The sequence below is a fragment of the Pezoporus flaviventris genome, unplaced genomic scaffold (genome assembly GCF_033815535.1).
Source record: "Pezoporus flaviventris isolate CSIRO_AGI_PZ_B2104156 unplaced genomic scaffold, CSIRO_AGI_Pfla_v1 ptg000041l, whole genome shotgun sequence".
NCBI classification, from domain to species: domain Eukaryota; kingdom Metazoa; phylum Chordata; class Aves; order Psittaciformes; family Psittacidae; genus Pezoporus; species Pezoporus flaviventris.
This window is the reverse complement of record NW_026892589.1, coordinates 8,849,814-8,876,793: the sequence shown is the minus strand read 5'-3', so window position 1 is coordinate 8,876,793 and position 26,980 is coordinate 8,849,814. Positions and strand designations below refer to the sequence as shown.

The 26,980-nt window shown below is 41.4% G+C and overlaps 1 long non-coding RNA gene across 1 annotated transcript; it reads right to left on the bottom strand.

The window, feature by feature from the left end:
* Nucleotides 1–12,938: 12,938 nt before the first annotated feature.
* On the bottom strand, nucleotides 12,939–24,962 carry LOC133275629 (uncharacterized). The gene is made up of 3 exons (XR_009745638.1): nucleotides 24,666–24,962; nucleotides 23,828–23,978; nucleotides 12,939–13,684 (listed from the first exon to the last, which is right to left on the bottom strand). It is a non-coding gene; the product is annotated as an uncharacterized LOC133275629 (long non-coding RNA).
* Nucleotides 24,963–26,980: the final 2,018 nt, after the last annotated feature.

The window sequence follows — 26,980 nt, the reverse complement described above, 5'->3', positions numbered from 1 at the left end:
CATACAAATCTGTCCACATACAAATGCCCTCCACTGACCAAGACATTGTCACAAACTCCCCTGAGCCATGAAATACAAGAGGCCTCGTGTGTGGTATTTAACATGCTTCTAATTTCTTCAGCTAATGCCATCTTGTTTAGAACAGCACCGTGGCTGCAGCACAGTGACACCACAGTGACTGACAGCACTGCTGCTACCTAACTACAGCAGGCTATTATAATGTAACTATTATATAACTATGTAAATATTATATATATAAAACACGTATATATATAACTATACATATAACTATTATAACTATAACTATTATATATAACTACTATATATAACTATTCTATAACTAACTATATAACTATTGCAGGCTATGGGGGTGGTAGTTTCTATTTTCCCCTCCTGTCCAGATTTCAAGCCCATTCTGGAAGTCATTGCAAAGATGGTGAAGTTGGTCAACAAAAACCTGACCTCTATTCCATGCTTTCTGCACATCCACTGTCCCAAATCTGTTATGTGCCTCTTATCCAGACTCCAAGCTCTTGTGATGACACAGTCACTGGTATAGATAATTTGGCCACTGTTTTCTTTGTGCTTTGAAAAAAACCATCTTTGAGCAGTTTTAAATGTCATTCCTTGCAGTACACAGAGCCAACAATAAACAATAAAATTATTCACCTTGAAGAAACCATCTGCTGTCTTTAAGGACATGACCAGGGTTTTTGTTGCTTTGAATGGTCCTCTGGGATGCTGTGTCATTAAAACACTGTTTCCCATCATCTGCGTGCCAGACTCATTTTGCCTTAGAAACAAAAACAATGATGGGTAAATTAAGCAGAAATTTAATTCTCTATTAGTTTCTATATTTCATTTATTTTGCAAATGCCTTATAGAATGCTTGGCATTTGGAATTACTCTTTGAAGGCTGCATCAGAACTATTTAGCCATTGGATGTATAATGCTCCAGGTGCAGCAGTCTGACCTGTGCCTGATGATCACTCTCTGCCGTCTCAGCTCTGCATGCAATTGCTCAGTGCCAAGAGAGCTGACCTGCAGGATGTGTACACAGAGAAGCCCATGATGCTGGACCGCAGTAAAGCAAGGTCACAGTTAACCCAGGGACATGGGTCTCCATTCTTCTCCCATTTTTCTCATCTACTCAATCACGGATGGAAACGATGTTGCCGTTTTCAATGAAAGTTCAAGTCCCTTCCTCCTCTCCCTGTGCCTGCAATATGTATACGCTGCCTGCCTTTCTCTGATCTATTCCTTTGTCACAGTGACGTGGCTGACAATCGCAGAACATCCCTGTGCACTTGGATGGCTGAAAGAGGAATTGTCTCTTGCTCCCTAGGACAGCAGAGCTTCAATCCTTAGGGAAAGGCAGGCAGAGCTGTTCCCACTCCCCTCTGCTGCATGCAGGTAATTACTGGCCTCTTTCCTGCCTGCCCCCACTCTCCTCATACCCTTTCTCATTTCTTTTACTGAGTTTAAAGCAAAAAGCCCAACAATACTCCAAAAACTCCATCCCCACTTCAGAGGAAGAACCTTGGGCTCAAGGCAGAAATTATAGACAATACTGCAGGAATGCCCATCTCAAAACTAGCTCTCACTGTCCAGGACATCAGTTTATAGGTGATGAAAGCCACATCCATCTACCCCCAAGCCTTTGCTGCAGCAGAAAGCCCTCCTGGCACAATCCTTGGCACAGACAGGCTGCAAACACAGAGGTACTGCTGGGCTGGGGAATAGAACTGAGTAAGAGGTCATATAAGAGGCTGCTTTATTGAAAGAACAAAGGTTGAGAGCTGTGTTCGGAATAGGCTGAGAAAAGTAATGGGTTTTAAAAACAAAGCTCCTTTGTTCTATATGCTGTATTGTTTGGGATGTGTTAGTTTCCTCCTAATAAAAGCCTGCAAGAGCGGATCACTGATGTAATAGTCTGCCTTGCAGGGTTCAGCCTTACTTTCAAGGTTGTGAGGTTTATTTCTGAAGGCTAAATTTACTATAAAAGCTTTCCAAACACTAGCTAATGTAATGAAAAAGCAATCAAACTTCAAGGAATAGCCACGGCACCAGAGACAACCCACCATTATTGATAGAGCTAAAACCAAAGGTTTTAAGGCCTGTCAGCCTTAAAAAATAAAATTAATTCTTTTTTTAGCTCTACAGCCTTTAATTGCTTCCACCAATTGACAAGGAAAAAAAATATAAAGAAAAATATCAAGATAAACCAAAGCTCCTTTCAAAATGAAATGAAATAGAAGCACAATAAAAGCAGCTCAAGGTTCTAGTGACATCAGTTTTGCTTTTGTGGTTTCTGATGTCAGAGCAACCTTTGATGGGATTATTTCTCCATGCCTCACAATCCATTCATTATTGTACCCATATTATAGATTTCATGTTACAGTCAACAATAAAAAATACCCTTGGCAACCTCCATTACATCCTGCAGTTAATTTGTGTTCTTGCAAAGTGCTTATATTTACTATGAGTGATAATCATACATATGCATGAGACCTTAAGTGAGGCAGAATGCACTTAGGAACTAATACAGTGGGAGGTTTGCCTAGAAAAGATGTCAAAATCAGTTCACTTTTGTTATATGTGAGTAATTTAATTTCCTCTACAGTGTTATTAGGGCAAGAATGAAGTAACATTCTTTGGCATAATTGAAGCAAATCCTGGCAAGACAAGAGGATAACAAAGCCTTCCCATCTTGTCATGTCAAATTCTTACCTCCTATTCAGTGCACACAGATGCATCCCTTTTGTAGAATTAAATTATCCAGTTGAGTTTATTAACTTGTTATGTCCCATGACCTTCAGCATATTTGCTGTTGGATCTTTAAACTTCTGTCTTTCTCTAATTTACTCCATCACAAGTGACTTTGTTTCTGTGTCAGACCAGAAATACCGGTGCCATTCAATCCTTTTTCCGGTCTCAAATTTCATCAGTGGCTCCTCTCATTAAACCCTGAAACACTCTTTCAATTTCTGATGCTCCCTAACAGATTATAAATCAAACAGCCAAAGAGTCCTGGGACTGGGAGGGAGATGTGGGAGGCTGGCTCTTTCCTTTCCTCGCAATCCCTGATGTACAGAAAGTGATGCTCAAAGGCATCGAGGGTTGCAGTCCCATGCTGAGTGACTGCGTGCTCCCTGGATTTCAAACCAGGAAGAAATGAGGGAAAGAACAGCACCAAGGAAAAGGATAGGTTCCTCATCTCCTGATGCCTTTCTGAAGGATACGTTAGCCCTTTGTTTACCGGACATGGGGGTGCAGCAGAGGTAGGGAAACATTTCTCCCTTGCTCTCACTCAAGGAATATGGCTGTTCTCTATCTGGAGACAGACGTACGTGTCCAGATACACAATCTGATACAAGACCTGCCTTTGATATGTATTTGATACTTGCAAACTCTAAGAATATACTGCTTTTTGCGATCTAGCATGGCTTAAACCACAACAAAAAGGCACATCTAACTCTTTCTACCCCTGCTCCAGACTCAGCTGTGCTCTTCTGTTACTGCCATCCCTCTTACCTCACTTGTAAAATAGGAATAAATGCTATTTATGCACCCTGTAAAGCATTTGAGAGCATCATAGGAAAGGTACTGTGCCTGTGACTGTATTTTTAGATCTATTCATACAAAGAAAAGTAAAATGACAACACATAAACAATTTGCAACAACTCATTTTAGCACTGTTCAGCCTGGGAAGGTCATCATGCAGAGCTGCTCCAGAGGGAGAAAGCTTCAATGCTTTGAGCAGAGCATGCCCAAAGGAAGAATATTCCATACATCAGGCTCCGGGAAGCCTCAGCTTACAAATGTGCTTATCTTGGCTGTGCACAAGTTAGTCTTTCTTCACAGGGTATTTAAACACTCTTCAACTTGTGAATTCCTGACTATGCAAGATAAAACCAAGTAACTGCAGGATGAACCTCAGGTCCCTAAAGCTCCCAAACAGGAATAGAATAAGTAGAAGCAAAAAGGGAGTATTTTGCAGCTGCATTAGGTGGAGCCACAGATTTCTTGCAGATGCTGTATGTCTCAGTTACTATATTCTTCTATTCTTGACTAGTTGTTAATTGTTCTCTTGAAACGTTACTCCTACGTACCTGAATTGTGTGGCTGTTTGACAAAGGTGGTAAATAACAGTCATTTCTAGAAGAAAGTATTAAATAAATAGTAAAAAGAAAAACGAGTATCAGCAAGTGAAATGAGTTCTGTTTAAACTTCTTACAGTAATAAATCAATGATGTCCTCCATATCCAAAGAAGGGAAAATCATGAAAATGAGAAATAGCCTGTTACCCACTCTTGGACTTAAAGGACGCTCCACCTTTAGGTATTAGACACCATCCAGGTGTTCAGGATCATTTAATCCTTTAGCCTTTCTGCAGAGACAGTCTGCTGGCCCCCCTCTGCCCAGCAGAGCGGTAGGTACCATTTGCCTATAGGATACTGAACTGAGCCAGGGAGCTCATTCCACACTTACCAAAGGACAGTCACGAGATGCTTGGAGCCTGGGTCCATCAATAACATCTCAGTTTGAAACACACTACTTGGCAAGCTGGGAAGGAAAAAAGAAGGCAAATCCTGCCCACTGCCCTGTGCCTGCTATCAGTGCCAAAACTGCTGTGTCCTTACTGTGCTCCACACATCCAAACGCAAACACGGCTCCAGGAAAACGAAGGGTGTATGTTTACAGCACAGCCAGATCTTCTGTGGACTTAATCAAGGTGGGAAACCACTGCGCTGTGCTTTTATTACTTGCATGTAAGTTGATGCAGGGAGTTTTAAAGATAGAAGAAAACGTAATCCTCTGATCTGACTTCCTGAACTACAGTGTATCACCCACAGGTATTGGGTGCTGCCTGACGTTGGAGGAATGCAGCAAAGGCATCATCTGTGATTTTACCCTGTTGTAGACCACTGTTGGTGAAACTGAAAGGGGAACTCTTGAACTCTCTCTCTGCCAGGTAAGGGATAGAAAATTGCTTTCTGGCTGGTGTAGGCAAAGCTGCATTAAGCTAAGGTGTATATGAAATTATTGTTATATTCATTGCAAGGGCTGCCATGACAACAGATGAATGCTGCAGGTAATTTAATTACATTTCTGTCAGCCCCTGTGCCTGCCTTTCAGGAGACAATGCAGAAGCCAACAGCATTTTCTTTTAATCTTGCAGGTGGCACAGAAAATGTCAAATTCTCCTCCAGAGGGCCTAATGAGAGCGTTTCACTTGAGTCATGAAACATCATTTAAGTACCCTGAAGAATCACTCACGTTTTTTTCCCCAGCATCTCCGATTCGTTCCCTCTGTTGTTTCAGAGATCGTGCTGCACAGTGGCACTTTCCATCCCTCTTGGTGCTCACAGGCTGTATAACACATCTATAGACTGGATCCTCACAAGAACAATCTGCATCCCCTGCCAACCCATAAGCAAAGGAGATAAGAAACCTGTGACACTTGGAGTTGTTCATCCAGCAGGTGAGAGCATGGAGGAAGCTGCAATGTCCCCCTCCACACTTGTCTGTCTCATTCCAAGTGTGGTTTGGAAACCAGCACTCACTTGACTCTATTCACAGGAATAAGTGTTGGGGGATGGAGGTGAGGATAGTCTCTTTTTCCCTGTCATCATGAACTGTGCAGCAGGGAGAGGAAAACAACTACTTTAAGGACAAAGTATTGACTGATATAACAGAGAAGTTAATAGATATTGACTCCCACTTGCTTTAAGTAGGTCACACAGTGTGAGAACATGTTGCACATTCTTCTCTGAGGTGCGGGGGATAGGCAATTCTTGCCACAATAAGCAAAACTGAATGCTGTTATGGATGTGCCATTCCCTCACACTGAGGAATAGGATTTTCATACGCAAAAGTCCTCATTTCTGTGCAGCTGATGAAAGCCTGTGCTGATGGACAGTACTGACCTCAGCAGGGGAGCTCAGCATGACTTGAGAAGTGATCTGCGCCTTACCAAGGCTGAACCCAAGATCATTCGAATGATCTTGTAATTCACATTAATTAAAGCAGGAACATGGCAATTATCTATTGTTTATCTGAGAAAACTGAGGAGCAATCCTTCCATACCAGGGTACAGGCTCAGTTGCCATGTAATTAAGTCATAGTTACATAAGCAGCGAACAAATGCGCAACAAGATTCAGCTAATTCATTAACGTGATAAGGAATACCCAGGCATTTAGCTGGCGCTGAGGAAATTAGCCACACCAAATTAGGTATCAATGAACACATTTACTACCATGTCACTTATTATTCTGAGTATAAATTGAAACTTAATCATTTCTACAGAGCTTTAACATAAACTCATACTAGGAATTAAGGAAAAAAATACTGTTCTTTTGTAATGTTCGGCCTGCTATGTGGTTTAGGACATTGATGAAGAAGATGTGACATCGCTGCCTTCTTAAGGCCTCCCTAGGCTGAAGGTAGAAAGGTGGAATAACAGCAAGACAGAGGTTAAGGTCAAGATGAAGATGGTTGACAAAGCACTGAAGGGAAGCCTGGGGAGACCTGGATGCTTTTCCCACCTCCTGAACAGCTTTTGTACCTTGATTTCTACTTTGGTACATGGAGGTTATGATCTTTCCGTTGCAAGGAGCTTTGAAATGTCTCTGATGAAAAGCTCTACAAAATAACAAGTTATTACTCATGCACTTCCATCAGGTTTGGTGAAATCCCATGCAGCCAGTGAGGGGGCTTTCTAATACAGAGTTCAGATAAGCTGCAAAAGAAACATCTCCAGATATTCCGCCTGAAAGAAAGAAGCAATTTCTGATTACTAGATGAAGATCAAACTGCAGAAAATACTTAAACACAGGAACACCTAGAACATCCAGTCAGCACGGGGGGTACCCTTCATATATTCAAATTCACACTGGATTCTTCTCAAAGGAGTAACAAAATACAGGGTGATCTGATGAACAGAGAAATAAAGGTTGAATGTAATTCATGAATTCAATAAAAGAGACACATCTGAACTAATGTCTGACAAAATTCGTAAGGCAAGAAAAAAAGCATTAAGAAAAAAGAATTATTGCACCGCTTTACAGACACCATCCCCAGAGCTCCAAGAGGGAATAAAAATGGGGATGGTGGAGTCCTCTGTTTAGGAGACAAAGGAACGGCGCTATTTTCTAAAGGACAGCATTAACCACAGATAAATTAACTTGTATACAAAAATACAGACAAATGCATACACATACCCAGAGGGATAAAGAGAAGACAGGTAGGTAATAAAGCTGTGAGAATAACACAAGTTTTGGATGAAGGCATTGTAAGTTATGCATTTTCACCACTTTGGATGAAGGCATTGAAAGTTATGCATGTCCACCACATTGTCCCTATATTCTGAATACTTTAGAGGTAAATCAAGGTTGAACGCACTATTTCTCCTATCTTTCACCAACAAAGTCAAATTCCCTTGGCAAGGCAAGAAAAAATCAGAGAGCTAGCAAAAAAAAAAAAAAAAAAAAAAATCCTTTTAGGAACCACTAAAATTGACCTAAGATAGCTTTATTTTATGTTTGCAATTTAAGACTTTAACAACCTTGGACTTTGAGAAGCTGCAGCCAGTTCTCTATATCTCACTGAAAGGCCTGGCTTTGTTCTCAGTGGTATTCAATTCCCAGTCTAATCCTCTGATGAAATAAAAGTGATTTTGCTCTATTGTCAGCAGATCTATGATTGGCATAAGCTCTTCCCATTGTGATAGATAATGAGGTTGATTGTACTTATGACTTCAACGTCTTTAAATCTCCATTCTCCACTAGTTACTTTGCCTGCATGGATCAGTCTTTGAGCTATCAGCCTTCTTCTCCCTGTGGAACCACAAAGTTCTGCCATTTGGAACCATGCACAGACTGAAAGTCCTTGTACATCAGCCATGACTACCTCAGGGTCTGACTAACCTCTTGCAATGTCCCCCCCATCTCAAGAAGCAGCAGCAGCGGTTACCAAAAAGCCACGTATCAGACACTGGAGTAAAGCAACTCAGGGATTGCTGTTCAGGGCTGTGGGAAGTCTCACCTGATCTGGATGCACATGCTATATGTCTTTCTCTATCTTGCCACAAAAGCTTCTGGCCCTAACTCCCCACCCTCTCTCAGAGCTTTTTCCCCCCTCTTCAATATTGTTTAAGACCCCTGCAGCAGTGGATGGGATTGTAAATGATTTCAGAAAGGCTACAAGAGCCTTCAAGCTAACAGGTCTTCCCATTATCTTGCAAGGATGCACCCAAAAGCTGCCCAGAGGATATCCTCATTACCTTCGCCTCAGCATACTTATGGAAGAATTTCCTGGAAATTCTAATAGTGCCTCTTATTGTCCTTTGCCTCCATCCCAAGGCAATGAGGAGATTCCTCTAAAAGAGGTACCTCAGTGTTGGTAAATCAGTTTCTGTGTGTGTTTCAGTCTTTCACAATTACACACAAGCATCTAAAGCCCTAGATTTTTCCATATGCGCTTGTTCCCAAGCTTTGTATGCTCCATTGGTACCTGCATGCCTCCTGTGAGATCAGGACCCGTTTCTCAAAAATGCAGAAATTGCCTTTTAGCATCCAACCACCACCTGCCCCTCTGTGAGCTCTATGGAGGCCCATCCTCTCCCTCTGCCGACTGTCAGTTCTTACATGATTATTCAGTGTGCTTTTGTTCATCCTTCAGAGCTGCTTGTCTGGCACCAATTTCTTTTAGGATCTGTCTTTTTCTCTGATGAAAAGGAAACATTTTGGTATGTGTACCAGCCTCGCTGTTTGGACAGTTTAATGAAAACATCAATAAGGCACAGACTGGAGAGGGAGAGGGAGGTTTGCAGTCATTAAAATCTCTTATTAGCATTTTGCACACCACCACGAGCTTTTGTACCTGAGCAATTAATACAGCAATAAATACCACAATGAGCTGGAGAAACCTCATTGAGGCTGGGAAGCATAAACACTGTGTTCCACTTAAAATAATTGTCAGAAGCATTTAAGAAGCTTTGTGGAAAGGAATAACTGAATAGCTGAAGCTGCTGCTTCAGACACAAAAGTTCATCCCGAGCCATGATAAACATTCCACCATCTTAAATAGAAGTTATCCAACGGAGTGAGAACAAATGCTATGCCAATCACCCCTCCAGATCCATATGCTACCAGCCCACCTAAATGTTAATACCAGGTTTAGAGAAGGATAAACATGGTCGATTTAAGCCAGCATGCATGACATGGAGCATCAATCGGCTATATTCTAGCTGCATAAAGGAGGACAAGAGATACCTGATCTGCTGGTACACAGTTAACTCATGAAGAATTCTTGAGCACAGCTGAATGATGGGTTGAGTTTATACAATAGAAGTATTTCTCTTTGTATCTTTGACTTGACATTACAAACCCTAGTTCTCAGTTGACTGTACTGTGTAAGACCATGGCTGGGGGTAAATACTCCCAAGGTAAGACCACGGGAATGCCCTGTATGGCCAGTGAGAGGGCCTGGCCTGCGGGATCTATGCGACATGGAGTTATATGCCTTGCACCCACTTTAATCCTTTGCCCTTGGATACAATTCCTCACTCATGCATTTAAAACACCTCACAAAGTCGAGTTTCCCCAAGGAAAGCACAAACAGCAGGAGTCTTCTCCCACAATTTGCTTGTACATGCTAGTTACCAGCAACTTTGCTAATAACGCATTGCTCATGCAAATGAATTCAGCTTAGAGAAACAAGTCTTGATGATTATAAAATGCTGCAATCACAGTATTGCTTCCGGCCAGCTGAGGGTAAATTCATCAAGCATTTGATATTTAAAGCTGTTGTGGTGATAAATGCTTGCCTTCAGTTACGACTGTACACCAAGACAGAGAGAAAATGGAATACAGAAAAATGACTGCATGATGGGAATCCCAACAGAAACCACCAGAAACAAAGGCAGAGATATGAAATCTCTTTCATAATCAGCTGAATGTAGCTGATATGCAGCAACTTGTTCTCCTTTAATGAGGATCGATTAGAACAAAAGCAACAACAAATATCAGTTTCACTCAGACAGAAGCACTGAGTGGTGTTCTTTTTTACTGCATCTGATAAAAGTCTTATTATGCCAAGGTCAAGGACAGACGTACAGTAAGTAGTAGGTGTCTCTTCCGCCCAGCAGTACACACACAGCCAACTGTTATGATTATGGATGCTTGCTCTGTGTGTGCAGAGCATATAAAGGGGAGGATAAATTCCTTTGAGGTTTTGATAACACCCCTGCTGCTGTTGTGGACCTTTGCTCTGTGTATGACATTACAGTAAAAACAAAAAGAAAATTAACTCAGCAATAAACACCCACAATAACACTGCACTAATTGTTTTTATGGTTTTATGTGGAGTCAACCTTTTGGGCAATGCTGTTCAGGACAGAAAATAATTAATTCCATTGGTATTCACAGTAATGGCATTAATCACAATGAACTCTTCTACTAATGAATGTGGAGAGAGTAGTGAGAATTAGTTGTAACTTTTCATTCAACTGGAGCTCTGCAAACATCAGCAACCACCTGATGGGTTCTGAGACTATGGCATGTCCCTGGCTTGCCCCAGGACTATTTGATGGAGTGGGGATTTCAAACACCCCAAAAAGATGGTCAGAGTGAAGATACTGGGCAGACTGTAGCCGCTTTTTCCCCTAGTTGACCTCAGGACTCATTTTGTCCTCGCAGCAGTCTCAGGATATCTTACTGGCATGATGCTGATAGCAGCAGCACTGACCTGTGGCTGATTTGCTCTGCAAGACTCTAATAGATGAGACAGTAAACGTGTCCTTTTGCAATGTGTGGATGCACAGCACCCCACAACAGAGCCCCTTCGCATGGCTTTGTCAGTACTATCTGCACTAGTTGTAGACAAAATCATAGTTGGTCTGGGCTGACATGTCAGATAGACCTGATCCCACAAGGTGGAGAAAGAAGATGTAGGGACAAGCGGAAGCAAAAAATCCTTGGGCATTAATCTCTTGGTAACCTGTGTTTAGCAGACAGACCTCTATTGTCATTTATCCTAGGCTAACATCTTAGAAAAAGGAGCTGTATTCCCACCTACTACTCTATAAGGAAATGATAAAGCAGCTATCTATCTTTTTTTTTTCATTAAAATTAAATAATTGAATCTGTCCGGATTCATGTACTTTCTCCCCATGAGATATCCAGGAGAATTAAGTTTCAATTGACTTTCCAGACCTTGGTTATCATAGGAAGCTTTTCAAAAATTGGGACATTTGGCAATTTGAAATTCAAAATAGGCTTCAGTCAATATGTTTACTATTGCTAGACAGGCATTTTTGTCCCCTGGGTGTTTAATGCCTCAGTAAGTAATTGGTCCTTTCATCTTTTATATGCACAGAGTGAAGAGTTTATGGCTCATACACTGAATTGTCAATACAAAGGATCTTTGCACCAGTCTTAAGTAACCCAGCTCCCAGCTCCATTAAATCCCATTAAAAATCCCCCCTGCCTCCACACGCCCACAACTAGCCCCTGAAGATTCTCTTCTCCTCCCCTGATTTTCAATGGCCTACTTCAAAGGTAGCTGTGCTTTACTCACCAAGCCTAGATACAAAGACAGGGAGATGAACATAAAGAATAGCCCGTCAACAAACTGAAAACTCCAGGGATTTCCAGGGACACTGTTCTTGTACCTTTATCCATTAGGTCTGAAACTCAAAATAGTCAATGCAATTATACCCAGAGAATCAGATCTTTAGACACAGGAATGCAGCGTCAGTTTTACATAAGTGTTTTTCAGATGAAGAAAGCTTCTCCTGAAGCTACAAATATTTTCAGACAACTGAAACATTGTGCTTCAATCAAGGAAAAAAAAAAATCTGTCATTGAAATGGGACAACTCTTCATTGTATTTAATTAAACTTGGCTCACAAGCTTTGCATCCGCAATAATGAACAATAATTAATAGTCCATTTTTCATTACTTTTCAAGGGATGCCTTAGTGCTCTACAGCACATTGCATATGTTTAGGATTTTTTACCCAGCAGTGCAATAGCCATCTCTCATGATGCCTTGCAGCAAATCTTCAGCAGTGCAAAGAACCCCTCCACTCACCTCAGACTACACAGACACCAAGTGCAAATGAAATGGCCCTCAGCTAGGGATTAGTAAAGAGGCTATATTGATCTATATCACAATCTGGCAAACTGCTTGCAGAAACAGATTTGAGTTGTGTGAATGGCAAAGTAACTTGGCATTACTTTTCCTTATCAGAATGGCAGCATGTCCTCTTGGCAAGAAAGATCAAATGTGTCTACAAGTACCAACTATCTTATCCCTTAGTCTGTAAAGTCAGTCAAAATCACAGCCCAAGACAATCAGGATGAAAAAGCTCTCTCTCCAGTCAGTCATGTTTTCGGTCCATATTTGCTCATCCCTGAGGGGAACAGCTAGGATACAAAACAATTTCCAATGAAACAATCCTTGTATCAGCTAAAATATTAAGAAAAAATACTTAGAAACTTTGCTAAATATTTTGTTTATCCATTGGAAAATGCACATTTACATTGTGGAGAGAACCTCCCTCTGGGATCTCTCTACTAAGCTTCCCATTTTGGGGAGAGGGGTGCTTAAGTCCCAGAATACACACTGTTAGTTTCTGACTCAGGTTATGATGGGCATAGTCCTCTCCAGGCTGAGCAAGCATCTGCCATGTTATTTCCTTTTTTCACCACCATCTGTATGCTAAAGGTTCACAGGGAAATGGTGCCTTGTCTCTTTTGTGACACTGGAGGTGAAGGAGAACTTGCTGGGAGATGACTGACTGTTATTCAGCAGGGTAGATACAATATCAGAAGTCAATAGCATATCCTAGTTTGGGAAAGATCTATCCCTAATCAGGATGGCTGAGCCCCTCACTTTATTCTGTGTGCTTGTGTTAAATGGTGACCCCACTCCCAGGCTGTGTCAGCTGTAATGCCCTGCTTTCTGAGTAGTCACACCATGCTTATCTGCATTGGTGCCCACATGTTCACAGCAGTGCATAAGTCACGAGATTTTCATACAACAGAGGCTTCTAACAGCAAGTTAACACTGGCCTGTCCAAAGGACATTGTGTGCAAATATAAGCTACGAACAACAGCAAAAGAAGAGTCTTATACCTCCCTCCTGCAGGAGCTGAGGATGTATCCCATATATAAAGAAAGAAGAAAAGCTATCACAATATCACTCTAGGAGCCAGGAACACAGCACAGAGCCAGTCCTAGGTTTTAACAACCTTTGAGGATCCTGCAGAATTCACTGTAGTCAGGACTGAACTTGCCGATGCACACAAAAGGCAGTGGTGAATTCAAGCCCTTGCAGATCAGACTAGAGGCATATGTTAAAGCATGTGCTGTCTCTGCGATCTCATGCATTGCAAAGGTCAAATATTTCTGCTCTGCAAAAGCGAGTTGCAGGGCAGATATACAGCTACTCCCCTCACGAGATTAAACAGAATGAGGAGAAAGGGTAAATTTAGCTGAAGGTGAGCTGCTGCCTTGAGACATGAGAAGGAAACACATGGAGAAGATGCTGGGGCTCTGCTTGAAGCTGGTCACGAAGAGCCCATTTGCCTCAGAATTTTGATAGCATCCTTGTAACATCTGCTGTTACTGAAATTCAGCATCAACTTCCTGTGGCTCAGCATGAGAAATGTCTTCTCCTAGGATAAGAGGAAAAAGTAATTAATAGATAAGGGTCTTCCCAGTGGAGGCCGATTTGCTTTCTGATCCACAAAGCACTGCAGATTAAAAACTGGAACTAAACAATTCATAGAAAACTGAGATGGCTGGAGAAGTGGGTGCTTTTCCATCACAGATTAGCGACACTGTTACCCTCATCTGCAATCAGGACTGCAAAATCCCCCAGTCCAGCATGCCTGCTAATTACCCCCTTTGCTTCCTTAAGAGCAGGGCAAAATGAGATTCCCTGCCCTGATTAGAGGCATGGAGAAGGCAATCACTGTCATTTGCGTTCAATCAGATGTTTGTTCCCCCTGACAGAAGAGCACCAAACAAAGGCTATGCCATCTCACTAATTAATCCCGCCCTTCTGCTCTAAAATTGACAAATAAGACTGAGCTTGACTCGTAATCCCTTTGTCTTCTATTATTTACTCTTTTTTAACAGTGATTTATGGCAAGGTAGTGCTTTCATTATTCTTGTTAATTACCTCTGTTCTCTACTCCAGCTTGTAAAATGTAATAGCCTGAAACATAAATCTAGTCTTGCCACCTATGTTCACACATCATTAATATTATTCTGGCCATTCTCATAAAATCTTTATAAAACATAATTATACATTTGCCATTAAGAGCTATGTTGTAGCGAAGATCCACTAAGCCTTTTCTGAGGACTAACCTAATCCGAGTATTAAACCTTCCTGTTTGTGTTCTCCTAAGGAAAAAACCACACCACTAATTGGTCAGTGAATATTGTAGAGCCAACCAACACACCTCCAGTGTGCAAGCCCTGCTAAGTAGCTGCTATTGCTTTTGTGACAGGGATGCAGAGGCACTGTAACGAACTCTCCTTCACTTCCCACCTCTGGAAACAATAATCTCACTGAACTGAACAACGATCACTAGGCACGACTGCAGCAAACAAACGCAGCAGCTACTCACTTGAATGATTATCAAGTTTCTTTCCGCGTGTAGATAATCCCCAAACAAATTATTTTCATCCTCTCTGCCCCTGATACTTCAAATCAAAAGAACTGCATATCCCAGAGAACAGACATCTTCCAGTAGCCCTTTTATTTTCCCTATTGTATTTTTTTAGTATTGCTTATGATTATATGTAAGGAAAAAATCTATTAGGAGGAGAGGAAATGCATTATCCCCAGTTTATTGTTGACATGATATTAGCTCAGTATTTGTCACATTTCTGGTAATGAACAAGTTTAAACGCAACACTTCATCTCTCCAACAAAATACTTGCCTATATGAACAGCAGTAATATTCCAGCTGAGCCTAGTGAGAAACGTGTTTATTATCTCTCAGAAAAAATAATCTCATTCCTCCCTGATCCATCTAGTGTATTATTACCTAAGTGTGCATTTGGAGGTACTAGATCAGCTAATGTAAGCCCTTCAGCCAGCAAGTATTATCACGTGTATTTCCATTAACTTTCATTCTCCAGAGTCAGAGGAAGGACAGCCTATAAAATACTGCAATTGAGTTTATAATTGTTAATTACTGTAAATTCAGTGTTTGAGATAAAAGCATTCCCCTCTTTAGGTAGGTCTTCTTCCTGATGTATCGTGGTTATTATGGCTTTTAGTTGGATTCACAGTGGCGAGGTCCTGTTTCTGGGATTTCTCCTGCCTTACACCCGCATGCAAGACCTGACTCAGACCTTCCCAGCGCTACAGCCCCATTAGGCCCAGGACTTTAATGGCTCAAACCACATCAGATCAGAGTGCAGATCCCAGAAGCATGGGTCAGAAGGGGACTGATCAGGTTGTAGTCTGCAAGATGAAATCAAGCCACTTTCTCCATCTTTTCCTATTCTTTAGATGGCTGCCAGGAAAAATATTTCCTGGCTGACTCCACCTGTGGTTTACTGAGTAATGGGAGTAACGGCATTCTCAATAATGCATTTTGCCTGAGGAAAGCACTGTAACTTGTTTAGCTTGGGGGAAAGCAGAGAAATGGGGAAATGGGATGAGAAAGCTGTCTTTAAACGGAGTTGGAGATCTATGCCAGACTGGGGTGGGCAGCATGCACAAGGCAGGTCAGAGGGCAAGTTCACCTTCAAGCACAGCTCCCTGAACTAGACTGATTCAATCCTTTTTCCTTTGTTCAAGAAAAGGTTTATTTCTTAAAAATCTTAAAACCAAACCTGATGTAAGCCACAGAGTTAAACCAAGTTCTGGGACCTTGCTTCCTTTACTCTGAATGCCCATCTGCCATAGATGTGTATATACCTTCTGGTGATTTCTTTCTCAAGAAAAGTGGTAAATCTCACTCCAGTCTTCAGTTAAACTGCTAAAGGTGACTCTCCAGCCTGAACTAATAATTCAATAAGGTCAGCCATGAAAGTCTTCCCATTTTAAGGTAGTTGTACAGAAAAAGTTAACAAACTTGCTTCTTGGTAACCTATTTTTCTCTATTTAGTTTAGACTTCCAGACTACTGTCCCTAATGACCAGGGAAGCTGCCGTGTATGTGGTCACCTCATCTCCTGCATGCTGCTGTGGGGTAGGCACCAGCAGTACATATGCAATGCTTGCCATGGTCCAGTTCCATTTCTGGATGGGTGGTTACATCTGAGATGTCTGCTGACACGGTTACAGACAGCTAAAAGAGAGGGTTGGTGGCTGCAGCCCTGCATTTGGAGAGTGCTGCTCTGTGCACTCTGTCTTGGTGTCTCCTGCCTTCTGACCTCCTCCCAGTTTGAAATCGAGGTCTCCAACGCAAGTGGTCAACAAGGAAGGCTGTATCACTAGGGCCTCCTTACAGTCAGACACAGAATGCAATTTCATGCCAAGCAGGTCCCTCTGAAAGTGATTTAATTAAAGCTTCTGAATTAATAAGCCTATCCTTCATTAGTAGCCAGAGTAATAAAAGCAGCATGAAACTTCTTTTTAATGAAACAAAGCATACCTAAAAAGTAAAGAGGAATGTGAAAAAAACAGTTGTACTCTGTGAGCTGCTTTTGCTGCTGTTGGCTCAGTGTTATAATGACTATCAGACAACGGCTGTGTGCGTTCTAGCGAAGCAAGAAAGACTGAACAAAAGATTGCGTATAAGAAAAACATGGAATCAACTTTGGAAGTTAAAAATACAGGTATAACAGGAAGAACCTGGGATCTGGTATTGTGCAGGTATTCTTCTATACCAGAACACCTCATGTATTCAGAGGGGATTACTGTAGGGTGTTTAACCATTATGTCTCTCCATCTATCCATCAGGAGAGCAGCGGAACAGACTACCTAAAACCTCTTCTGTGTGGATCTTTGTGAAGAAAAGTCCTCAACACAGAGATCCCCGAGCATGGCAGATTCTGAGACCCAGATCAGCATGTTGTATATCAGGCTCATTACTAATTCCGGATGCATCACATGCCGCTAAGCACCTTTTATCTTTTCCTGAAGTTTGCTGTTGTTTTGTAGTTTCCCCCAAGTTTTACAATCTACTGTTACAAACGTAACACAATTGTATCTCTTGCACAGCTGGGGGCTCCCAAAGCTGGTTTTCTAAAGAAAATGTATTTTCCATCCACTGCCTCCATAAGCCTCCCTGCTGAGAAGAGTTTATGCTTAGCTACTCTCAGGACATAATAAATGCAAAAGAAAAGAAGGTAAAGGGAGGACTTAAAGAGCTGCATCAGATTTCATCAGTGGAAGTTTTGGCCATGAACATGATCCTATTTGCCCCTGTTTAGTGCATTTTGGAGTTCATTTTCCACAGAAACCTTCTCATCCACCTAAGGGATATATTTTTTTTCAAGTCCCTAAGTGGGTGAACTGGTCAGACTAATTGTGTCTGAAAGGCTACAGTTGACATACAACGGAGACTTAATTATGTAGTGTGCAGCTCCATCTGTCAGCTGCAATATCTTTTGTTACCAAGAATTAGACTTCCATAGAAGATGACGTGACAGATTCAATTTGCTTTCACAAGGATAACTGTTATATGGGCATTTGAATGATGCTGCAAATTAGAATAACATTTACATTCCTTGTGTAGACTTTGAAATGCTATTTACAGAATGGCCTGTCCAAAATATAAAGCTAAGATTGAATGGGTGGTAGCCACTACAAAGCTGAAAACCAGGAAACAATTAATTAAAGTATCATGAAACGGAGAACAACCTTACACACCACTGAGTGAAGATTCACCCATACCCATGCAAAAAGTTCTGAAGAGGCCGTTTTTGTGTGAAGTTAATGGGAACAGCTCTTGTACTAAAATTCAAGCACTTTTACACCAAATCTGATAGCGAAATGTAAAGACCATAAAATTCCAGTCTGGGAGGGAGAAAGGATAAAGCTTTCCCCTAAACTAAAGATTTTCTACCTGTTTACTACAGAGTCTTTTCAAGGCTGATGCAGACGCTGTAAAACTATGGAAGCGTGATGACTATAACTTCCCTTTCATTTCTGCCTTTGTTGATAGCTCACAGATCACATCTCCAGATTCACTGTGAGGTAAACAATTATCCACATGGCTGGGTAAATCCAGCTCATGGTTACTTCAGCCTTGCTGCTACCCAGCCACTCATTTACCTGAAATAATCTGATCACATCCAATTGTGAGCCCAGAGCTTCCAAGGGACACCAGTACCCATGTAACACATGCTGCATGAAAGAAGGAACAAATGCTATCTTCAGATATCACATGTGATTCATAAGTTTTCCTCCAAGTTTTTGCGATCATGTGTTCTTAATTTGTCTTAATACACGTGTCTCTCCCATCTCAGTTTGGAAGCCCACACAGACTACAGGGGAAGGAAAATAACTATAACAAGCTGGCATATTTACAAGGAGAAAAAACACAGAAGAGGGGAAAAAATATACTATGAGGGATTCTGCTATTTGCTCTAAAATAAAGAGACTTGCTAATTAGAAAAATGCTTTTCACGACTGCTTTAATTTGAAATGGGGGGGGACCCCCCTTCATTTGCTCACAGGCTGCAGTGTATTTCAACTGATGAACAACATCATCTTTAGCAATCTATACATTCACCATATAGTAGTGCATCTGGAAGTCTAACCTGCCATTATGTCAGCGTGCAATATACAGCTTTGAAAAACTTCCTCTATTTATCAGCTTTTGAATTCAGTCGTTGCCCAATTACCTCTAAAATTGTGACAATCTTAGTTTTAGCTGAAGAGCTTTTATTGAAAATCTACTGGTAATCTTCTGTAAATGTTAGTCATGAACAACGCTGCTAAATCATAAAAACATTACTGCTTGCGATTAATCTGGGGAGAGACATTAACGTATTCAGTTCTAAATGGTCTCTCATCCCAGCATCCAGTAAGTACTGATAAATTGAATTAGCTTACTTAGCATGAGGTTTGCTGGGAGCTGGTTTGTAAACCTTCCCTAAGTTTCTGTTTCAGCATCCTGGCAAAGGTATGAAAAATTCAATCCCAGACCTTATTTCCTGCAAATGGCACCAGTTTGCAAGGATCTAAAAGCTTGTAAGGGTCTAAAAGCAACATTCTTCTGAATGCATCTCTAATGCTCATTTTACATACAGGTTTCACTTCCCAAAGCACAAAATAACCGGAGGCCAAGTAAACCATGAGTTCTCCATAACTGCATCCCATTGCAAGCCTACAGCCTCTGCTCAAACTAAACCTCTTCCTGTCTGCTTCCTGTGCACCCCAGGCATTTAGATTTGCAATGTGTTACACAGCCATGAAACAAACAGGAGACAGAAGCAGGGGAACATTACCAAAGCCAGTGGAAACCATCAACATGGGCATGTACAAACATGTCATAGCTGGGAACAGAGAGGCAGAGCTATGTGGGGTTGCTCAGGACTGTAACTGTGCATAGAGGCTATTCCCTGTCTGTATTTCGGTGGATAAGAGCTATCAGAGAAAACCTACATGCCCATTAACATGACAGGGATGCAGAGTGTTTGGCTCCTCAGTAACAGAGCTGTAGCCGAAAGGCAGGCATATGCAAAGGATGGGAAGGATGTCAATGTTATAGGCTGGCAACAGCGGAAGCTCTGAGCTGAAACCATAACCCCGCAGACTCCACTAACCATGTGTGGATGCATTTTCCATAGTAATTTGTATACTTTGCAAATACATCAAACACACCACTTTCTCTGCTACAATTAATTCATATCTACTTCCATTTTGACAAACTGTAATTGGAGCTGAAGCTGAACAAGAGCTAATACTGGTTAATGAAAATTCACTAAACACTGATTTGAATATTCCTCTCGTTTGCAGCCTAACTGGAGCTTGAGAGCTGCTGAAGGAATGAAGCAAATCTAATGAACATAAAACCAGCCCATCAGTGCTGCTTGCTTAGAAAGAAATGGCTGAATTATGCTGCTGGAGCAGCTTGAGCAGCTGCAGAAATGTGCTCTCCAGAGGCCCTGCCAGCGAGGTGCCCCCATGGCCAGGGCTCAGGGGGCTGCTCCAAGCTCCCTCCCAGCAGCCTCCAAACTGGGCTGTGCGTGTCTGCTATTCCCTGTGGAGACCAGCCAGACGACAGAGCTATTCCATGAAATGAATGCCTGCCAGCTGACTGCAACACTGGGATGAAGGTGCATTCATTTTATCCCAATATTTATCTTGTCCAATGCCTCCCCTTCACCTTGCTAGCAGAACCACCCAGAGGCAACTTCATGGTGTTCTTTCCCTTGGGGGGCTGTAGGGACAGAGAGGTGGAAGATGCCTGGAGATGGCTACAGGGGTGAGCCCTGCCCAGTCAGCAGAATGTATTGTACAGCAGCCACATGGGCACCTCAGTACCTTTCACGTATAGGTAATGTTCCTTCCTTTATATATGCACAAATAAAGCAGAAAAATGCCTCGAATGGATCAATTAAATCCCACCTAAGTGACACCATGGGAGGCTTTTGACCAATGCAGAAAGCTAAGATACGTTTTACTTCAGCAAAATCAGTAAATAGCTTCTCCAGCACAGCAGAAAAAAATGTAGAAAACAAGCAAACTTTAAACCACCACTTGGTGTTAAATACTTGTAAAAGCCTTTTTTCCTTAGATTAATCTCTCACATTTATCTGCTATATACATTTTGGAGACACAGTGAAAATTGCTTATTTCTAATAAAATGTAGAAACTGTACCCTGAGGAAAAATTACTGTGTTATGAAATATTTTTCCCCTCTACCACAGCCAATTTAGTTTTCATTTAAAATTCAATAACTGCATCACACTCAGAATCTTCCATGACTGTCATAATGACTTTGAACAAAAAGTGTGCTGTAAACAAGGAAGATTAAAAAGACATTATTGAGGTAATTTCTCCCCAAGTTTCTTTCACACAGACAGATGCTGAAAATGGATGTAACAGTTAGCATGAGTATGATTAGAAATAAATAGGAAAAAGGAAGCGCTTTGTTCCACAGATACTTTGGTAATAAAAGCGTTACTTCCCTATTTTATTTGAGTCCCCTTTCATTCTTTGGTGGAAGGAAACACTTTGTTGTTTCCTCACAGAAACACTGATGTAACTGAAGAAGACAAATGATATAATATTGCTAGAAAAATGCTGCCTACTTGCTGTACCACTGTCTTCCCCTGCATCTCAGGAAGGAGCTCTGACAGAAATGTGCTGTACAGGAGCTGCTGGTCCACGCTCCCAAAGTCCTGCATCTTGTTGCTTTGTCAGTAGCAGCCACTTCAGAAGAATGTGCAGAAAGAGGAGAGTCCCTTTTCTCTTTGTTCAGTCTCTGAAGACAAATTCTGCTCCTAGCATGTAGAAGGGGTAGCAATGTCCAAAAGAGCCTCTCTTGCCCACCCATGGCTCTGTTCCTTGCTGAGTGCATGGCCAGGCATACCCTCCAGAACAGCCCAGAGCCTCCGTTTTGCAGAAGGCAGCTGAATTTCTGCAGATATATTCGACAAGTAAAGCTGTGCACATCCAACTACATCACTTGGCGTCATTCCCTATGTAAAGCATCTTCACATTTACAAGAATCATTTCTATCACTTTTATTGTAACTCAAAACAACCCGAAGAGCTAGTAGGAAGCCAGTGCGCTGTAGGACGGGTGCTGTGACCCTGAGTTGCCTTGCATGGGAGCTGTGACTAATAGAAAGCAGTGGGGAACTAAACAATTTTGAAGCTCCTTGTAGAGAAAGCAATCAATGTGGCTGTTTTCCTTCTGAGATCAATTCAAGAACATTCCCTTTACAAAGAATTCTGGTGGGTTTTTTTTTCATCTGACTGTACTGTAAGATCAGTCTTCGCCTGACAAATTGTGACCTTCCTTGAGCTCATGGGCTCCACAGCTGCAGGGAAATCCTTTCCTTTTCGAAGGAAAACAGACATAAAACCCTCCAGAAACTTCTGCAAACCTTAAAAATACCTGACAATTCTTAGTTCAAGTAAATTCTATTATATGTAACTGCAAAAAGGAAACTGGAGGAAAAAAAAAGAAAAAATGGGAAAAGTGCATTTCCAGTGAAGCTGAAAACTGTATCATCATCATAAACCAGCATAGTATGTTTTACAATTCTCTACTTTTCCCACCCAAACAAATAGGAAAAACATAGTTGTACTTCCTATGGAAATGCAATGTAACAAGCTCTCTGTGCTATTTCCTGTTTGACCTCTAGAGTTAAAGTAGCTCATTACCAGTCTTCTAAAAAGTCCCATTTGCCATGCCAGCAGTCCTTATTCCTGGTGAAGAATGCAGCCCAATGTGTTCTGATCAAATTATTTCCTGAGACTTCTTTTAGCACACTTTAGACACCAGCAGTGACTGCCACAGGCACCTGCCAGGCATGAGCTGTTATGCAGCAATGGCCATCGCTGGTGCTTCATACTCTTCTATTACAACCTAATGGGAATAATTTCTGGGAAGAAGGTGAAAATTCATAAAGCTGCTCTACCTGATTATACCCACCAGCCACAGCTTCTGCACCCACTGCAGTGTCACCCGTGAAGCCCTGTTCGGTTCCTCCTTCTCTCCCTTGGCTTTTTGGCTGCTCTTGAGATCACCTACGGCACAACACACCTTCACAACAGAAATGCCCGTGGGTGCTGCTGCTTTGCAGGGGCAAAAAGAAGCACCCAGTGCAGTTGGCTGTTCTCAGGTACAGAGTGTTATCAGTCAAAACCCGCTTCTTATCCACACCCTGGGGGATCTGTTAAAAACAAAACTTTAGAGTGGCCACTACAGTCAACTTCAATTTTAACAATAAAACCTGCTCTTCCCTTCTTTCTCCAGGGCTGTACAACAAAACAGACCTGAGCAGCTGCCTTCTCCCTGAAGCAGGACTGTATGCTCTTATTTAACAGAAGCATGCAAACCCACTTCTAAACAATTCTGGTTTGATTCTTCTCCTGTTGTTTAATCAATGTACTTTAAAACGGTGATGATGGTTTTCCAGGGTTTTGCCAGGTGACTAAGTCGGAGGAAGTGTCTGCATGCCAAACCCTGATCAGATTTATGCCAGACAGACTTAGTAGTGCTCTACAGGCACAAGATCATGTTAACACCACTGGCTTTCTGTCCCTCTTCATTTATCGAAATAAACATTTATATCCCAGGAATTGATAGGCCATCTGCAAGCAGAGGTAGGAGGACATGCCCTTTTCACAAAGCTATGGCATCGGTGTCAGCAAGGAGCATGGGAATCTTTGGAAAAAATAGACTGTGAATAGCAAACAGAGCTTTTAAGAGATAAAGCAAGCTCCTATAAGTAAGCAAGAAAGTACTGGTCTGTTCTCTGACACACACAGGGTAAGAACCAGTCTCCTGCTGCACAGAACTGTTCTCAAGAAACAAACCCACTACGTGGACTTTCCACATCCACGTGGTGGGATGGTCTCTATAATTCACAAAGAATTAGGTGTTCAGATCGAGTATCTCTTCAGTGCTGTGTCTGAATCATTTGCTCAAATTGGGATTCACAAGGTATTTTAACATCTTACCATGAAAAAAATCAACAAAAATATCCCTTGCATCCAGGTACTATTAGATCTGATACTACCCACCTGATGGAAGGGTAACTCCCACAGATTACTCCATTCCAAGAAATAACTCTGATAGGGTGAACAAGAGAATTTACTAGATTTATTTCTCCTAAAGTACTGGTTCATATGAAAAATAAGGCAAAATTTCTTAAATATTTTGGTTACCTGAACCCCAGTGTGGAATGGGGACATAAGGATTGTGGAAGTCTTGGTGATTCCATCCCCTATGTGCAAAGATTGGGCACATACGCTAGGTTCATGCACATGGCTCCTGACTCCGCTACTGTTCAGCATTTGTCACTAGAGAGCTGCCACTCTCTGCAAAACAAAGAGAAAACCTGTTGTCTCCTCAAGAACTGCAATGTGTCAACCACCGTAAAAAACCAGCTTCAAATTCATAACAGCCTTTTGCTATTTTCACACGGGATCTGCTGTTTGCTATAAACACTTGTTCCTAGCCCTCAGTTTTGGGAAAGGTAAGAAACAAAAGGATGGATTCTGCTTAGTCTTAATGCCGTGCTTTTGTGCAAGAGGCAAGTTATCATGAAAGTACTTTCTTAAACCTGGCCACAGCATGCCGATTCAACAGGCAGTTTGGATTAGGAGATAAAAGGATGCTGCTCAGTCTGATTAATCAAACCCCCTTATGCTTGCCAAAGCCTAATTATTCTTTGATCTACATTAATGACTTCAGAAAGCATAGTACACCTGGTGGGAGTTCTCAATGGGGAGCATTTTAGACTGAAAGGAAAACTCCTCCCTGTGTCACAAAAACCTAATTTGCTTATATCAGTAGAATCAATTGTTTCATACAGAACTGTGGTCTCCCACAGGTCCTGTTGGGGTGTCTCAAAAGATAACATATGCAGTTTTTGCCAGTATCAAAAAGCTGTCGTTTGACAAACAGCAAACTCCATCTCAGGGTGACTTTAAAAAAAATCCCATTGCTATTGCATGCTATTCTGTCTGTAGCTTTTTATTGAACAGTCTGGCTGTAACTCACATGGGCACAGAGACACGTATCTCATACATTTCTGCATTCTCAGTGAGATGAATGAGCTGCTCGTATTCCAATTTAAAAGTCAGCAAGAGATTAATTTACAATCCAGATCCAGAAACATTCACATGGATAAGGATGACACAGCATCACAAAAGAAAAACCTATGAATAAAGCAAGTCACCCCAGATTTACTTGATTAAACTAATCCTATCATTAAAGCAAACTGCTGAAAGCAGAAGGTTTGTGCTTGTGCAATGGCACCTCATATCAGGAATTTAAGATATCAAATGGCACTTTATGGTTATCTAATGTTGGAGGCATCCAGGACCAACAGAAACATAGAGAAATATGATAGAATTATTTCTAACAAGTCTACCTGGAACTGCTTTGATTTGTACAAAATTTTAGATTGGCATGAGTAACAGATGAATCAAGATGCACAAAACAGCAGAACAAAGGCTTAAAGAATGGCCTGCATTTGTAACAAGATCAAGCTATAGTAAACTAATAATGGCCACAGGGATCTTTTTTGGTCTCCTCCATGCTGTTGAGGATAATTCTGGGAAGCTTTACCAGGAATATTTGCTCAAATCCCAGCACCAGGAGCAAAATTTCCTGCACATTTGCGGATGAGACAACGTTGACAACCTTCTAAAGTTTGAGAAGCTGATATTGTTTACTCAAGAATTTAACAAAAGAAATAAGGAACAAAGATTTTATGTAAGAATGAACTGTATCAAAATAGCTGCTGTCTACGGGGAACTCAGAAGAAGCAAAGAAACCAACACTGGTGTTTCCTCTGGGTACATGAATATTTGACAGCCCTGGAATAAATCACTGCTGGAGTTTTGCAACAAAATGACAGACATGAGTTGTGTTTGCCAGAGAATCTTGGGATGCACTGGTTTCATAAAAATATGTGGAGAAGAGGAGTAGATCAGTATGGTATCAATTGTCATTCAAAACAGAGCATCTCCTCCAAGGCTCCTGGTGTCCTCCTTCACGGTATTGGCTTCCCTCATGGGTGGTGATTCAGCTTAACAGTCTTAGGATGCAGTGAGACAAGATCTGACTTTTTGTTTTAAATTAAAAACCCCTCAAACTTTCCTGATTTAACAATAACCAAAAACAACTAGTGGTACATATCTAGAGAAAATAATTTATCCTGACCACCAGTCCAGATAAGCTTCTGGGAAATAATTCTCCCTGTAGATTCACTGATATTATTATACACTATCACAGGATTGAAAAAGACTGCTTCTTCACATCTGTTTACATGATCATGTGTTTTTCTTCAGGGCTTTCAGACCTCTTACCTCTGCATGCAGCACCAAGCAGTGTGCAAATGGCAGAATGCAACTGGAGAGTCTCCTGCTATTGACAGCTTCTAGAACTCAACTCACTGATCAAAGCAGAGAGGACAAGTCTTAAATCAAGCACAAGACAAATGATTAAACAGCTTGATGGAAAGATCAATGATGACACCCCTTTGCTTCTCTCTTCAGCATATTACAAGCACATAGTATTTTCTCTTGTAGCAGAATTCATTAGTTTAATGTGAAATGCTGTGGGAAGTGACAGCAATCATAAAGTTATGAGAAAGATTACATTTGTCTCAGATTATGTTGCCCAAAACTCTTTTTTGCTTAGTAATACTATTATTTCTTTCTCCATTTCAATATGATTCCTGCCTACATTTCATTCTTTTTTCCCCAGATGATTTTACTTTAGTCCCTTTGAATTTTAATGCTCAGGGCACAACCTGTCCAATGTATCTACGGTCAGACTCTGCAGCTGTACAGGAGTTTGTGGCCATGAGAAAGCCCAGCACCTGGAAGAAAGATACAGTCTTGCTGGTTATAAGCCAACCTTTTCCATTCAAAGCAGCAAGGCACCTAAATACCTGTATATACCCATAGTGCATATAACAGTCGCAGCTCTTGTCCTGCCAGACCCCTGATAAACTCACCCAATTCAGGCTTTAGTTGATATCAATCTATCAACCGGACTTCACTTATTTACAACAGCAGACATTCTTGCCCTTTTATGTTTGCTTTGTACTATCAGTTCCCTCTCATCAAGAAACAAACTCAATTACACTTTTCTCTACTCCAGGCTTAACTAATCAGTAGGCAAGTCCACCAGTAAGCACAGCCATTTCCAATACCTCCTCTCACACACAGATAGCTCAAATAAAAGTGTTACTTCTCTACCCCTCAAGGGGTGCAGGCACAGCCATTAATCTTCCTTTCATCTCATAGAATGCTAATAAAACAATCACCTCCCTATCTCCGAATTGGGTAGGTCCTAATTAACAT